General features: G+C 32.1%; 1 protein-coding gene across 1 annotated transcript in view; it reads right to left on the bottom strand.

Moving 5' to 3' along the window:
- The window catches only part of LOC124543703 (potassium channel subfamily K member 1-like), a 47,086-nt gene extending 30,560 nt beyond the window's left edge, over positions 1-16,526 (bottom strand). Inside the window, exon 1 of the mRNA XM_047121974.1 lies at positions 16,386-16,526. The gene's annotated coding sequence lies outside the window, so the exon portion shown is untranslated. The remainder of the gene's footprint in view (positions 1-16,385) is intronic.

Raw genomic sequence — 16,526 nt, 5'->3', positions numbered from 1 at the left:
TACCTCTGACCTTATATGTTATCTCTGGACATCAATACCTCTGAACTTATCTGTTATCTAGTATCGTATTGCATTGCGCTTAATTGTGAAAAACGCAATCAAACTTTTACGTAAGGATTAATTAATAATAATTATTAAATCACAACTAGCTTGTGCAGCAAGTAATTAAACTACGTCTAAAAAAATAAACTTGGATATGCGCTAGACGTAATTAATAGTTAATACCATATTTTCTGGCTTCATGCTATCCAAGGCGGATTATTATTTATCGGAAGTTTTATAATCTGTTTTAATGCTTTTTATTTTGACGTGATTTCAAAAACTTATTAACACAACAAGACACATAGTGCTTTTTAAGTTACAATATCATTATTATCATCATCATCATTATCATTATCATTACATAATATAAAAAAGTCGTTTACCGCTGTATGTCCCTGTGTATGCTTCGATCTTTTAAAATACGCAACGGATTTTGATGCGGTTTTTTTAATAGATAGATTAATTCAAGAAGGTTTGTATGTATAATACATGTACAATATAGTAGAGAAAAACTGATAATTTTTGATTGTGTTGAATTGTTGATAGTTCAAATCCAATAAAAATATTCTTTTTTCAAGTGAGTTCATGAAAATGATATTTGAATCTTCATGACATCATAGTTTTGAATTTAATGAAAAGCAACCACCGGTGTAGGAAGTATTTAGATTCTATAGTGAATTACCGGTAATATCTCATATGATCTTTTTTGTATTGTTGTGTTTTATGATATACATAGGGATGTGTAACCTTTTACGTTAGGTGACAAAATGTAGTAGGTTAAGTAGCAAAAATCATTAACTATTTCCGTAATTAACGACCTCCGTGGTCGAGTGGTGTGTACACCGGTTTTCAAGGGTACGCCACTCCGAGATCCCGGGTTCGGTTCCCGGCCGAGTCGATATAGATTATCATTAGTTTTCTATGTAGTCTTGGGTCTGAGTATTTGTGGTACCTTCGTTACTTCTGATTTTCCATAACACAAGTGCTTTAGCTACTTACATTGCGATCAGAGTAATATATGTGATATTGTCTCATATTTATTTATTTATTAATGATGATGATGAGACTTTGTAGAGAGTTTCTGTCGATTATCGATAAACTCGGCAAATATTTTATTATATATTAATCGTTAGCACGCTTGTTTAAAGTAACATATTATTATTTATCCTGAAAATGCATTAAAGTATTGAATGCGAATGCCAAAATCATTATAGGCCCCGCCACCCGTTTATCGATAATCGATAAAAACTCCACGGCAACGGTTCACTCATCAAGTACGGAGATTTAATTTTATTTATTTATTTTGTTTTAATAGCGATTTTTACCAGTATTTAAAGTAAGTAAAGTAGTAAAGTAACAGTCTGTACATTTCCCACTGCTGAGCCTCCTCTTCCATTAAGGAGAGGGTTTGGAACATATTCCACCACGCTGTTCGAATGCGGGTTGGTGGAATGCACATGCAGGTTTCCTCACGATGTTTTCCTTCACCGCCGAGCACGAGATGAATTATAAACACAAATTAAGCACATATACATAGTGGTGCTTGCCTGGGTTATGATTCACGCGTTCTAACCACTGGGCCATCTCAGCTCTCACCAGTATTTAAAGAAAATATAATATAAAATTAAATCGCTTAAAACACTAAATCAGTCAAAAGTAGAGGCAGTTTATTAGTATAAAGCATAGAGAAAAAAAAAATATTTCAAATATCTTTTTGAATCTTGATTTAAGTGTTTGACGTAACATACTTCAGTGAGAGCCCTCTTATATGTCAATATATTGCAATCAACAGATTTGAATTTTACATTCCAATTGCTACTCTAATAGCTGTAGTGCTATTAGGTTTATAATTATAGCAAATGTTTGTATCAAATATTTATATATATTTATTGGATTGTTATCAAATCAAATCATATTATGGACCTCTATAATACTGACTTATCGACTGCAACATTAATCATCAACAACAACAGCCCATAAATTTCCCACTGCTGGGCTAAATCCTCCTCTCCCTTTGAGAAGAAGGTTAAAGAAAGGAAGTTTAAGCCAGGGTGTTCCTATGCGGGTCTGTATAATACGCATATAGCAGATTTTCTATGCAATTAGTCACACGCAGGTTTTCTCACAATGTTTTCCTTCACCGCCGAGCACGAGATGAATTATAAACACATATTAAACACGTGAAAATTCAGTGGTGCTTGCCTGTGTTTGATTCCGCACCCGCTGAGTCATCTCGGCTCCACAATATTAATCAATCTGCAATAAATATTTGATAGCAACAGTTACTGTTTTATAACCATAATAGCACCACTGTAATATCATTGGCGATAAACCCATCATCCCGTGGAATGCTCATCATATTAAATGAATTAATTAATTACTTATTTAGTTGAGAATATTACTTTCATTAATTTTGTAAGTCACATCACTATTTTACATCGTTTTTTAATTTATCATTTGTGATTAGAAATTTATAACCCACGTGTAATTACTGAATATTTATTCTATAACATATACAAGCAAAATCGTTTATTAATTATAATGTAAAATAATTTGTAGCAAGTCTCTAAGTATTCATTAAACATTGATTTCAAAGAAATCTATCATTACTTCAATAGTATTTCTGCAATGTTGACCCGTTTTCGCTTGGTATCTTTCATTAAATACTGATTAAATTATACCTACCGTAGTATTTTCAGAATTCATTATCTACTTATGTATATGTATTCATTATTTAAGAAAAAAATTAAGAAACTCAAGTCTGTAATCCTGCTACCTGAATGTTATTATTTTATAACCTGTTAAACTATATAATTAATTACATAATAACTATTAACATTAAGATCTTAACTATATACAAATAGTAATTAAAAATGGCTACTGTATAAATCATAACCGCTTGGAATGGTAGCAAGAATGATAGTAGCATTTCCTCGTTGAATCGCAGTTCCGAAACTCTGGGCAAATAATGAATCAGCCCTCCTATCACCAGTGTAGGCAATAAGGCGAGATAAAAAATCCTTAAATATATGTTGCGTTGTTTACGTTAAATTTGTAATATGTTTTATAGAACGCGTCGACCTATCTCAGAATCTGTCCTCTTTGCACTCGACATTACTGTAGCAGTGTGTAGTCTAGTACATTACCAACAACCCGATAGTCACGTACCCCATTCTATAATCAGATAGCTTTATAGTATCGGAATAGATTTAATATAGGTCATCGTTGCAGTTTGCACTACAAGTAGTACTTTAAACTATAAACTATTATAAATGTTAACGAGTGTTTCCTATACCCCGTATAGTTTCCGGAAAAGTAGATTATAATAAGCAAATCTAGACCGGTAGGTTGACATTTTTTATGGTACATTACCATAATTCGTACCTATTATATCTAGGTTTCATTAGTCCCAATTAGTCTGACAAATTCTATTTTGTTTCAATGATAAAAATACACCGCATCAATCCGAAATAAATTGGATAAGACCGAGTGAAATAATGATAATAATTGTCTATAATTTATTTTATATCTGTGCCAATTTAGTAAGAGAAATTGCCATTCGATCAAGTTATCTCTGACTGGTAATTTAGAAGATTCCGGGGCATTTAGAAATTAATACATCCATTAATATTGTCTATATTATGTGGGCTTACGACTGTCTAATTTCATTCGGAAATAATGACATAATTTTAAAATACATTCGTGTAATAATTTAAGTAAAATTACTGATTATTAACATTTACACTTGCAAATTTATATCATTGATATTAACACTTACTTGTTGGCCGTGCTTCGCTGGCGTTCTAGGGGATTATTGTCCGTTATTAGACGGAGAGACTGACAGTTGAAGCACTTATAATATAAGTACAGATTAATAGGAATGAATAATTTAGCTTAGGTTATGTTTTTCTTATCCTAGAATTTGGGACTGAAGCAAATGTTATGTTATAGTATTTTATATGCAGAAAATAGACGAATACGTATTGAACATCAAAGGATGTGAAAGACTATGTAATAGTAATAAGCAATGCAGAAATGGTAAAGTTAAAGGGCGACTGCAGAAAACTCTTTGATCTAAGTAACAACTATTATATAAGTATGCTTTTGAATATCTTACATTTATCTTTCTAATTAGTTTGTAAGTTAAGATTATTTTAAAAGCACTCTTAAGGTTTTAGTAAAAATCTGGTAACAATAATTCACTATGAAGAAAAGCCTTTAATATGAGTTGAAGGGCTCTTAAAATGTAGCGTCGAGAGAAGATACAAAATAGAAAAAGCCGCCTTCTACTCTTAACATTTTCAAGTTGTAGATATTTTTAAACTGAAAACACTTTTTCCGACCCGTTTCGGAGCCGGACTGACCGTCGAGCTGTCATTTATAAATATGGGTTGAGTTAATTCGTGATAGGGTTCATATAAAACCTTTTTTATATTTAGAACCTTAAAAAGTTTGGTTATCGCTTTATTTTCGTTAACATGGACTTGTTTGTAAATTGGTGTAATTTCTGAAGAAAATAAGTACTTTTCTAATTTATTTATGTGCCACATAAATATACCTACTGTAATAGTATGACACTATTCAATTAAAGTTTCATGTAAACGTAGTACCTATTTACTGTATACGAGTAAATATTAAAGCATGTTTGGCTTATGTGTGACTGTTTGCATACCCGTGTTATAATTTTAGTTGCATATCCTTAAATTTAACGACTATTTGAAGAGTATATCTATCCTAATATTATTATAAAGTGTAAGTTTGGTTTCATTGTTTGACTACTAAAGTAAAAAAATGCAATTCATTTGTTAATTATTAAATACACTTTTACATGTTATATATTAAATAAATAAATAAAAAATAAAATATGAGACAACATCAGAAACATTACTCTGATCCCAATGTAAGTAGCTAAAGCACTTGTGCTATGGAAATCAGAAGTAACGACGGTACCACAAACACCCAGAGCCAAGACAACATAGAAAACTAATGGTAATCTACATCGACTCGGCCGGGAATCGAACCCGGGACGTCAGAGTGGCGTACCCATGAAAACCGGTGTACACATCACTCGACCATGGAGGTCGTCGATATTTAAATGGTTAACTACATGTGTTATATTTTGAAGCAGAACTTTGGAAATTTGCGATGTAATATGTGTTGGAAGGATAAGTATAAATGCCTTGTCAATTACATAACTTGCGACATTAATTTTTTAACGGAACCGATTTTATAACAGAGAAGCGAGGGGCTTTCTCTTAGTTAATGGAAAATTAATAACAAGAACGCTGATATTGCGACACGAATGAATCTATTTTAGTAGCGGAGAGATGCATTATGCTGAGTGGTTTTAGTGCAATGGAATAGAGCTAATCAATCTCAAACCGTAGGTGGCGACTGTATAGGGCTCGTTATTAAATAGTAATTATGAATCCAATCAAGGATACAAACCCGTATGGTGGCAGGATACCAATAGGCTATTTGACAATGCGAAAAATAAATTGTGAATTATTGTAATCAGTGTATATTATGAGTTTAAAAATGGTTATTTACTAACGAAAGTTGAAATTATACTTAATTTATTCAAAAATTCATCAATAGAAATGCCTTTTCGAACGTTTGTCACGTGACACAAAACGCAAAAAAATTCTTGTAAACTTTGCTTTTCTACTATATGTACCACAGATTAAAATACAGAAAAGTGACGTCACCGATCCCATTGCAGCGCCATATTGTCCAAGTAGCGTTTTTGTACGCTATTTAAATATGGAATTTTTAATATGACATATTTCGGCAAATATTTACTAGAAATAAAAACACAACTTTCACTGGTTTCCTAAACTTCTACTTAATAATATAAAATGGATTTTAAAAACCAGTCACATAGCCTATACAACAAAGCCAAGAAAGGTTGACTTCGGACAAGGCTGGCCGTTAATAATTTCAAAATTCTATACAACACATTATCACGTGATAAGAAATAGTGGCAAAAGTGAGCCAAAAGTGAACCAGCCCTTTTATTACAAGCGTAGCGCATAGATGGAATATTATCTTTAAATATACTATATACTATTAGTTCATAAAGTTCAAGTGTTTTTACTCTTAATTAATAAAGTAAAAAGCTAATAGATATGATTTGACTATAGAACTGGCTAACTACATTAGATATTTTATGAAAGACAAGTGCATGCGCACCTACAGGAGTACTCACTACACTCTTGCTCGATGCGCGTGATCCGACACGACCGAAGAAATCTGATGCGGTAACATACGCTGAACGTGGTTCGTGGTACGAGAGTGTAAACAGTGACAATGTCTAAACTTCGAGTTGCTATTAAAAACGTCTTGACAGAAACAATGACATTATATTAACTCAAAACAAGTTGAAACCCAGATCTACGGGATCTGTGACCGCCAGCTAGCCTGAACACTGAACTACCAAAGCATCGATATCAGAAATCTAAAATTAATCGATGTTAACCTTCAGCTTCTACTGACCTTTTAGAGCAAATAAAGTATTTACAAGTCTCGAAATAACTAAATAAATTATTGGAAACATCGAAAAGAGACATCGCATAGACTAGAGGCCCGAATTGTTAAACCTTTTTTCTTATGTCATATTGGTGGATAGATAGCTATCGATCACCTAACGGCAACTGGTTTCCATTGTCCATATTGAAAGAAAAATAATACGCCACCAACCCTGACATCCAAAATATTTTGGCTCTTTTACCTGAAGTTACCCTAGCTCAGTTAACCTAGTACGTTAGTCTTTAAAACTTAAACAAGACTGTACCTAAGTATTCCTGTTTGGCGGCATATTATATGATGAGTAAGTGACAAAATCCACCAACGTGCATCGGAGCAGTGTGATGTAATACGTTCCTAACTTTCTCCTCGAAGGAACAGGAGGCCTCAGCCCGAAAGTAGGAAATTTACAGGAAGTTACTAAAAATGACACTTACTCACTTACAAGCTAGTGTATAAACAAACTATTAAACTAATTACTATAACCACATAGCATTCACCAATCAAAAATCATAATCAAAGCTAAACCGTTAAGAGCTTTTAGCTGACATGTAAATTTAATAGAGCAGTTAATTAATGAGAGTGCCAGTTTTGACTCATCATCATAAACATTTCATTAGTAAATGTCATGTACATATTTAACGTTGGCATCGAAATATTTCAAGTACTCATTTACCATTTATATAAAAGGACTGGACTTAAACATATTACCCGAAAAATAAGTATTATTGTATAATTACTAGGATTTACTTCGATTAAGTCCGAAAACATTTCCACATTTGAAACTACGTGCGATACTAGCAATATAAAATATTATGTACGTAAAAATAAATTCTAATATTACATGCGTAATATACAGCACGATAGCTATTTCGATGAATTCCTATTGATATTGAGAAAAGCAGCTTACAAGACTCAATCATGGTTGAAAAAGGAATCAAATTAAGTAATATATATATGTGTACCTATTTGTATGGAAATCAACAAATCTTGAATAATGGAAATTAATTTGGCTATAATTTTAATCCTGTTTATACAGACTTTCTGAATGCGCTCTTATAAAACGACAAACATAATAAAATGCAGTAATCGTCGGTAATTACACTTAGCTTTTAAAGAGTAGAGACATTAAAACTCTTAATTAGTTGACAGTAACCAAATAATAATGAACTCAATATATTTTTGACAAAAAATGTAATGTCTCCGCATAATGCCTTTTATTTAATTTATTACAGATATTTAATTACTTATTAGACAAATTGTCACTCACAATTTTACCTCCAGGTTGAATTAATAAAGTAGGCTATGAAGGTCTCCGGGACTCAAACTATCTCCGTAGCAAATGTCATCCAAGTCGGTTCATTGGTTTCAGCGTTAAGGGAACAGAGAGATTTACTTTCGCATATATATTATAAGCACAGATACATATGTAAACAGAATTACATTAGAAGCAATATAGGTTTTATTTTAATGACAATAGAACATGTTTCTTAAAATCAAAATCAACGTTATTCAAGGCTTAACAAGCACTTTTGAATCGTCATTTTTCAATTAAGTAAAGTTACCACCGGTTCGGAAAGTAGATTCTACCAAGAAGATCCGGCAAGAAACTCAATAGTTACTCTTTTTCAACATTTAAATGATGTCATTGACTTCCTTGTTTTAAAATATTTATCGTCCAGGTTAAACTAATCCATTATCAAAAGAATATTTATCAAAAAAATACACATAATAAAATTTATAAGCAATCGTGTATGATATATTTTCCTATATTGTACATTTTTATTTATTTTTTGTAAAACAGGTAGCAATTTTATATAGGCTCTCTACCTCGTAAGATATCAGCCACTAAGGAAACCATTCGATTGTGAAAACCATTTCAAAGGAAGTTGTGATATAGACAGTTACTGTCAGCAACAAAACTTTTATTAAAAAAAAAACTAACAATTATTGCATATATCATTGTCGTGAGGACATTTGCAATATTATGAAGTGAATTAAGAAAAGATATATCACAAAATCATTGGAAAATCGAAGAGTTCACGAGTTACTTTATATTGAAGGAAAAGGTTGCTGATTATTTCTGAAAGACTTACTTTTGTAATGAACATATTTTTTCAGCACAATTAAATGACCGTTATGGTTCAAATTGTTAATAAAATTATTCATTTAAAAATACTATTAACTGTTATCACTGCTTTGTGCAATTTTTAAACAAAATGTGAAATAATGTTTAAAATTTCATAAATTTTTTTGCGTTACATATGTGTTCAAAAGTAATAAAACAGATCTCGATTATAGTATATTGTAAGGGAATAGCAATGAAAGCAGTGATAGACAAAATAATTATTATTTAACATGGTTTTGCTAACGGTACGTTATGAAAGATTGTTCGTCTCGATAAGCGGTCGACTGAACGTAAAGTTTTTATTTATCTATAGCTTTTTAAAAAAGTAAATATTTGCTTATTGGTTAGTTTGTAGTACATTAACAGTAATAGTTGATAAGAAAAATTCTAAGGTATGTCTTAACACAATACAATTTATACATATGCATAAAAAGGAATATATTTTAAGGATACTTGGGAGTAGAGATGTAAGACTATTAAAAAATTAATTATGCGATATTTTAAATAAAATCAAAAATATACTTAATAAAGTTAGTTTTTAGCTCATAAAATCGCTTTGAATCGTAATAGTAAGTCTAACGAAACGATAGAAATAACATACATATGATAAAAATAATATATAATAAAAGCATTAATTCATTACATCGTGATGTGCATTTTTTTTTTTGATAATAATAGGTTCAAGACTTAAGACATGAAAGTGTAATAAAAAAACAAAACAATTTTCCCATTAAATAGTTATTAATGTTATAACTAATCAGTTTTTTATGTAAAACAGAAAACAGTATATAAGTAATACAATAATGCCATTTCTGTATTATAACAAGAGAACGATTCGTCAGACCCGTGGAATCAATTGATATAAAAATCGGCCTAGACATAACAGTCTGGTGGGGGCGATGCTTGTCCTTGAACTTGTCTACGATCGATACCAAATTACTACTTCTGATTCTTTGTTGTTCGGCGTACTATAAATATAACCCATGATTTAATGGAATGAGAAACTTCGATTGTACATATATGCGTGTGGATTTTGTTGGTTTCCTTCAATTCGGAACAAAATAAACTCTGTGTGGGCTGTGTTCACTTCACTTGGTGGTACTACTACCCAACAACAGTACTTGGTATTGTTGTGTTCCGGTTTCAACTTACACTTAATATAAAACAATGCCTCTTGTTTTGGTACCCTAAATTGTTTTTTTGTTTCTTTGTTTACAAAAAGGTTTTTTTTATGTTATAGTGACAAACGAGCAGGAGTCTCACCTGATGGAAAGTGATCACCGCCCATGGACATCTGCAACACCAGGGGGCTTGCAGGTGCGTTGCCGGCCTTTAATAATTTAGGTAATAGTACTTTGATAAATAGTTAAGAATTTAATGGTAGGGATTTGTGCATGGCCGTCTGAGAAGGTACCACCCGTGTTCCAGTGTTAAGGGCAAGTGAGCTAGTGTAACTAGAGGCACAAGGGACATAACATCTTAATTCCCAACGTTGGTGGAGCATTGGCAATGAAAGGAAAGGTTAATGTTTCTTAAAACGCCATCTATGGGCGGTGGTGACCACTTACCATCAGGTGGCCCATACGCTCGTCCGCCATCCAATAGCATTGTTAAAAGCTATATACATGCTATAATAAAAGGAATTTTATGGAATTCAATTTCCAGGTCAAAATGAACATGGTCAGAACATTTGACATTTGTCGCTGGGAAACTAACATCTAAATTTCGCAGTGAAGAATGGCCATCCGCCTAGCTCAGCTTTATTTTCCCGCCTTTGGACATTCTGTTGGATATGGACGCGAGAGTCCATCAGACTCACGTCCTTGGTGGGAACACTAGAAAGCTTGATGTTTGCGACCGTTCTTTGAATATTGGGAGAAGCTAGGTCGTCTTCGCCGCTTGAGGAGAGCTACGTACGAGGTATGGAAACGATTCTGCACTCTCTTCAATCCTCGCCGAAGACCAACGGAGTCGTTTTATTGGATGGATTCCAATAATTAAAAAAATGGGGGTTTAGAGCGATGAACTCTTGATCATTATGACATATTTCAAAACTCAAAATCGAGCGAATGCGTTAATTATCCTATTTACTCCTATGATTGCATCAGCTTGTTATGATTATAATTAATTTCTTTACATGATAGGGTTGAGTTAGTTCATTTCTTTTATGAACTATAAAACTATGGAACTGTAAAATGTAATTACAGTCATAAAAATATGCATCACATTATTTGCAAACAATATACCAAAATAACATTTTTAACAATTTTCTTTCTGTCTGCCTGTATATTTATCTGGAACGACCATACCGAATTTGGCGAAATTTTCACAGCTGATGTAATAAAGAATAACTAAGAACACAAAGTCATGGGCACAGCTTGTATTACATAAAGAGAGCAGGTACGTTTCAAATAAGTTTCCCACGACACCTCTGTTTTTTACACTATTTTCATTAATTTGAAACAAACAAAACAACCAATAGGGGAGTGGGTAGATAATCCAGCGATATCCCAATTAAAACTTTCCCCCAACGTTAAACTATATCCTGACGGTGTTTAAAATTGCTATCCAACGAATTTTCGATTAAACTTTTACCTACGTTCAACATTTGTATGGGTGTTGAAATAATTCGAAATGCCTACTATTTGCGAGAATATTGTTTTATAACACAAGGAAATCCAAAACAAACTTCGATGTTTTTGATAAAACAAATTAATAGTTTGCTCATCTGAAAACTCGTCTATCTATATCTATCTACATGTGCACGTATAATATAATTGGAGTGTCTGGTTGTATTATTAAAATAACCGCTTTTTATTAAATGCATATTCAAATGTATGCACGGAACCAAAAATATTATTTTTTTTATTTTTCTCTATCTATCTGTCTATCCATCTGTTTGTTCCGGCTCATCTCTGGTACAGCTGGACCGATTTTGAAGGGATTTTTCATAGATAACAGGTGAAATAAATAATAACTTAGGCTACATTTATTTGAGAATTAAGTATATGTATATCAAAATAATAGTAACATTCCCTGCAAATACTGTCCAGTACCGCGCGTAGCCCTCGCGCAAGCCACAAAAAGCATGCCATTATACTACCAATTAATTAACACACAATTAATAAGTTATACTTATATCTGAACTGAACAATAACAGTTTTGTTAAATTCGAATGCTCTAGAAGTCGCGGGCTCGGCTAGTTATGAATATACATTTTAGAGAACAAAATTAGACCTATTCGGAGCTATTTACATAAATCACGGGTTTAATCATTTCGTTTTCATAAATTACCTGTTATTCCATTATCAACATGGAAATTTCTCATCAATTAGTTGATGTTAATTCATAACCAAAGATAACTATTCAGCTTTAGTCGGTTTTAGGCATTGATTTATATAAATGCTAATATTAGTAACTTTTGATATGAATTATGGACTAAAATAAAATGTTGTATTACTATCACGAGTCTCTATTTTGGATTATGTAGTAATATTCCGTAAGATAATCCGAATTAATCTGCATTTAATGCATCCGTGATCAAACATTAAAGTCTAAGTTAAGTTTTATTTTGAAACGTTCCAAACGTTGGGTGCAATTTAAGAAATGGCCCAGTGGTTAGAACTCGTGCATCTGCAATCGTGCAACCGAAGATTGCGGATTCAAATCCAGGCAAGCCCCACTGAATATTCATGTGCTTAATTTGTGTTCGTAATTCATCTCTTACTCGGCGAAGAAAAACATCGTGAGCAAACCTGCATGTGTCTTATTTCATATAAATTCTGCCACATGTGTATTCTACCAACCCGTATTGGAACAACGTGGCGGAATATGTTCCATACCTTCTCCTCAAAGAAAGGCCTTAACCAAGAAGTGGGAAATTTACAGGCAGATGTTGTTGTTATTGTTGCAAATTATCATATTTTATTTTCTTAAGCTTCACTACGACTAGGGACATATATTTTATAAATTATTGTATTTTTTAAAACGAGAGAAATGGAACAGAAAAATTAAGAATGTCAAAAAATTGTTACGAAGGTTAAATCGAATAGGGCTTTCAATAAAAAAATGTCATCTAATCAGAACAAAATCGTAACTGTGTCGCGATCCCCCCTTATCTCCAGAGAGCATTAATATCGAAAACCGCGACTGAATAATGAAGTTTATGAAGCTTTGAAGATTTGAAATCTCTCAGGGCATGACGCGAAGATATTTCGTATTTGTATCGAAGAGAATCTTTACAATGTCGAAAGAAATGTACGTTTCTTTATGCTCATTTCATGTCTCAGAGCGGTAAAGATAAATATGAAGAAGTATGAGTATATTTTCTGAAGACGATTGATGATGAACGATTCATAGAAAACTTGATTGATGTAGCAGATATTGAAATTGAAAACTTTATCGTAAAATGATTTACGAATACTTCAACACATTGCTCTTCACTGTATAATATAAAACAAAGTCGTTTTCCGATGTCTGTCCTCTCTGAGTATGCTTAGATCTTTAAAACTACACAAAGGTTTTGATGCGGTTTTTTGTTATCTAGAGAGAATGATTCAAGAAGTTTATTTGTATAATACATGCATTACATAGCAGAGAAACATTGATCATTTTAGAGATGTCTAATGAGATGTCGTTGAAAAACACATTTTGCATTTGCAAACGCTAACCGAACCGTACGAGATGTACCGTTTAAAACAATGTACAAGGTACTACAGTATTGTCCACCTTGAAAAATGGCCTTTTACAACACGTAAAATAATTGAATATTCTCTAATGACAGGAAGGCTATAAACGTTGTATAAAAAGACATCCTATGGCATATTTAGTATCAGTATTGCACCCGTGCGAAGCCGGGGTCTCTAGTCAAATAATACAAGGTAACAATATATAACGCGACATGATAATGATAACATTACCTCGAGGCACAGTAAAGGAGCGTGACACGTGTCAGTGTGCCCGGAATAACGAAATTCTTATGTTATTTACTTATATGCTTTGCTTATCAATTTTCTCTAATGAATAAATATATCAATAATGTTATCTTAAATTTTCGCGATTACACATTGAAATAAAACTAGTTATAACGGATTTGAATCGCGTATATTAATTATTTTTGGCATCCCGACGTTTCGAGCACTTTACAGCGTTCGTAGTCAAGGGTAGACTATTTTCGTCTTCAGGTAGGCTTTTACAACACTTTTGAATCATCATTTACAAGTATTAATAAGTGAACCAACAGTCCAACAGTTCGGAATGTAGATTCTACCGATATACCGATACGAGAAGAACCAGCAAACAAAGTCAGTAGTTTAACACATTACCGAATATATGTCTATATATAAGCTTCTCCGTCATATATATATACTCTTTTTCAACACCCAAATTAATTATAATATTTAAATATTCGTCAAATATTTCTTAAGATACATCCTCATAATTTAAAAGTTAAATCTTTTCGTGAATTCCTAATTCATTTTACCGTAGAAATAGTCTACATTTAAATATAATATATAAAACATTTAAAGCAGACAATAAAGAATCAGGCGTATTGTAAAATGTCTTTGTAAAATCTTGGCATTGCATATTATCTTGTATATCTTCTTCAGCAATATATTTTTTACTTAACTATCTGACCTATGTAGGCAACACATACACATACTACATTGTTTACAGTGTTTATCCAAAATATAAGACTCCGGACCTGCAGAACTAGGTTACAACTCCAAAAAAAGCAAACCAAAATTTTAGTCACATATGGAAAAAAATACTGCATAATAAGCAATTTAGATTGCCAAGTGGTCGCCTGTTGAGCGAGTGTAATCGTTATTAACGTTAGTGTAGATGAGCTCATTAAGAATGTTTTTAAAAATGTGGAAGAAGTTACATAAGTACAACAAAGTCCACCATAGATATACTTGTTCATGTAATTTCGTACTCAATCGATTTAAGTAATCGCATTTGAAGGGTTCATATTGATGGAAAGAAACCTGCCAGCATTTAATTAGTTTATGCATAAAAATGATGTCAGTATTCGCTTTTAATAATTTAAAACTTTAATACAGTACTTAAATGTTTAAGTTAATATATTATGTACGTATTAGTTCATGTAATCATGAGAGAATTTGCTAAAAAGAGTGAAATATCTAACTACATAGAGTTAGTAGTTCTTGTGGGACAATGTCAGTATATGTTCTATGCTGTGACGTATGCACGGAAAAATATTGAAGATACTATGAACATATGTGATACTCACAGAAATGGTACTGCATACTATCAGTCAAGTCTTTTGTGGTGCAAAGCATACGATTCTACAAGAAGATCGCTTCGGAAATCGGAAAGTGAACGCTTTCTGGGACCTTGTTGTAGCCAATGGCTCCATTGCAAAATTAAAAAAAATGTTAACTACAGCTTGTGTCCGAATACCATTTAGTGACTTTATGATTGACAGCACCTTCAGGCTATAATATCTTTTCATATTAAATAAATGTAAATAATAAAAATTCACAAAAAAAATATACTTATATACTTTTCCTTCCTAGGTAGTGCTAATCTGACTATCATAAGTAAGGGCAATGATTTAATATTGAATAAAAGAATTTTAGTTTGAGTTAGTACAAACGTCCGACGGCCAGTAGATCTCACGCGACTGAAAAGAATTCAAGCGCAGGAGTACAAGGCGTTCCCGAATCATGCGTACATACCAATAACTTCAAACCCCGGTCTGCTAATAAGAATTTCTTGACAAAAATCCAATTATTTTTTATTAGTCCGACCCGGGGATTAACCAGCGTGGAAGTAATAATTTATTTTATTTTTTAATTAAGACGCAATAAGTCGCTTCATTTTTAGAAGCATAACGTTCATATGATTTTAATGAAAAATATCTTTATTAAATTTACACTGTAATTAAGTGGGTTTATATTATTAGTTTCCTACGTAGGAATATTAGCCATTATATTTACAAGTAAAAGATACGTGAAAATTTAAAAATATAAATACAAATATTCAATTTTAGAATTAAATCGATCATTGGTTTAATTTTCGGAAATGAAACATTCATTTCAGTGGTTACTTTTACCGACTTTATCCAATATTACTTACCAAATAATCTAATGCCAAACGGCATTTCTGGCAATTATATAATCAGTGTAACAACTATTCCAACCTACCACCTTACTTTCCGTGACTGCCGGCTCATTAGAAGTGATACAAGTGGTGGTATATATCTTACAAAACCGGTGTTCATGTGTTAGTGACCACTTGTCAACAAAGAATTCATTTCATTTGACAAACATATATTGAAAAATATTACTTTTCCAAAGTCTTTTTTTTTTAATTATCTAACTACTAAGTATTGTATTGAACAAAAAAGGTATAATAAGTCAGTCAAAAAGATTTGTTACATTAATAATTCTCAGCTAATCAGTCAGTTTTCCGATTTTCGCCCATGACATATTAGTAAGTATGTGTTAAACTACATTGTTATATGTTTAAAACCGCTTCTACAATACATATATAAAAAGCGATCGCTTAAAACTATAAAATAATGTTCTTTAAAAGTATTCACGTACTACAAAAAAAAACAACTGAAGTTATAACAAAAAAAAAACTTTCATTAAAATTTTCGTGTCACAAAAGAAAACAGGTGGTTAAATTCAAAACAGTTAAATTAATTGAATAAACTTACCAATAACAGACTATCCTTGAAAACTTAAGCTTGTTTTATCGCTTAGAACTTAATACTTATTTGTTACACCGGTTGGAAACAAAAGACAACTGACGAATATTTGTGATATATTTGTAATAAAGAAAACGTGCGACTGGTAGC

The sequence above is a fragment of the Vanessa cardui genome, chromosome 3 (genome assembly GCF_905220365.1).
Source record: "Vanessa cardui chromosome 3, ilVanCard2.1, whole genome shotgun sequence".
NCBI classification, from domain to species: domain Eukaryota; kingdom Metazoa; phylum Arthropoda; class Insecta; order Lepidoptera; family Nymphalidae; genus Vanessa; species Vanessa cardui.
Note: the sequence above shows the minus strand (reverse complement) of the source record. Positions and strands in the feature narration are given on the sequence as shown.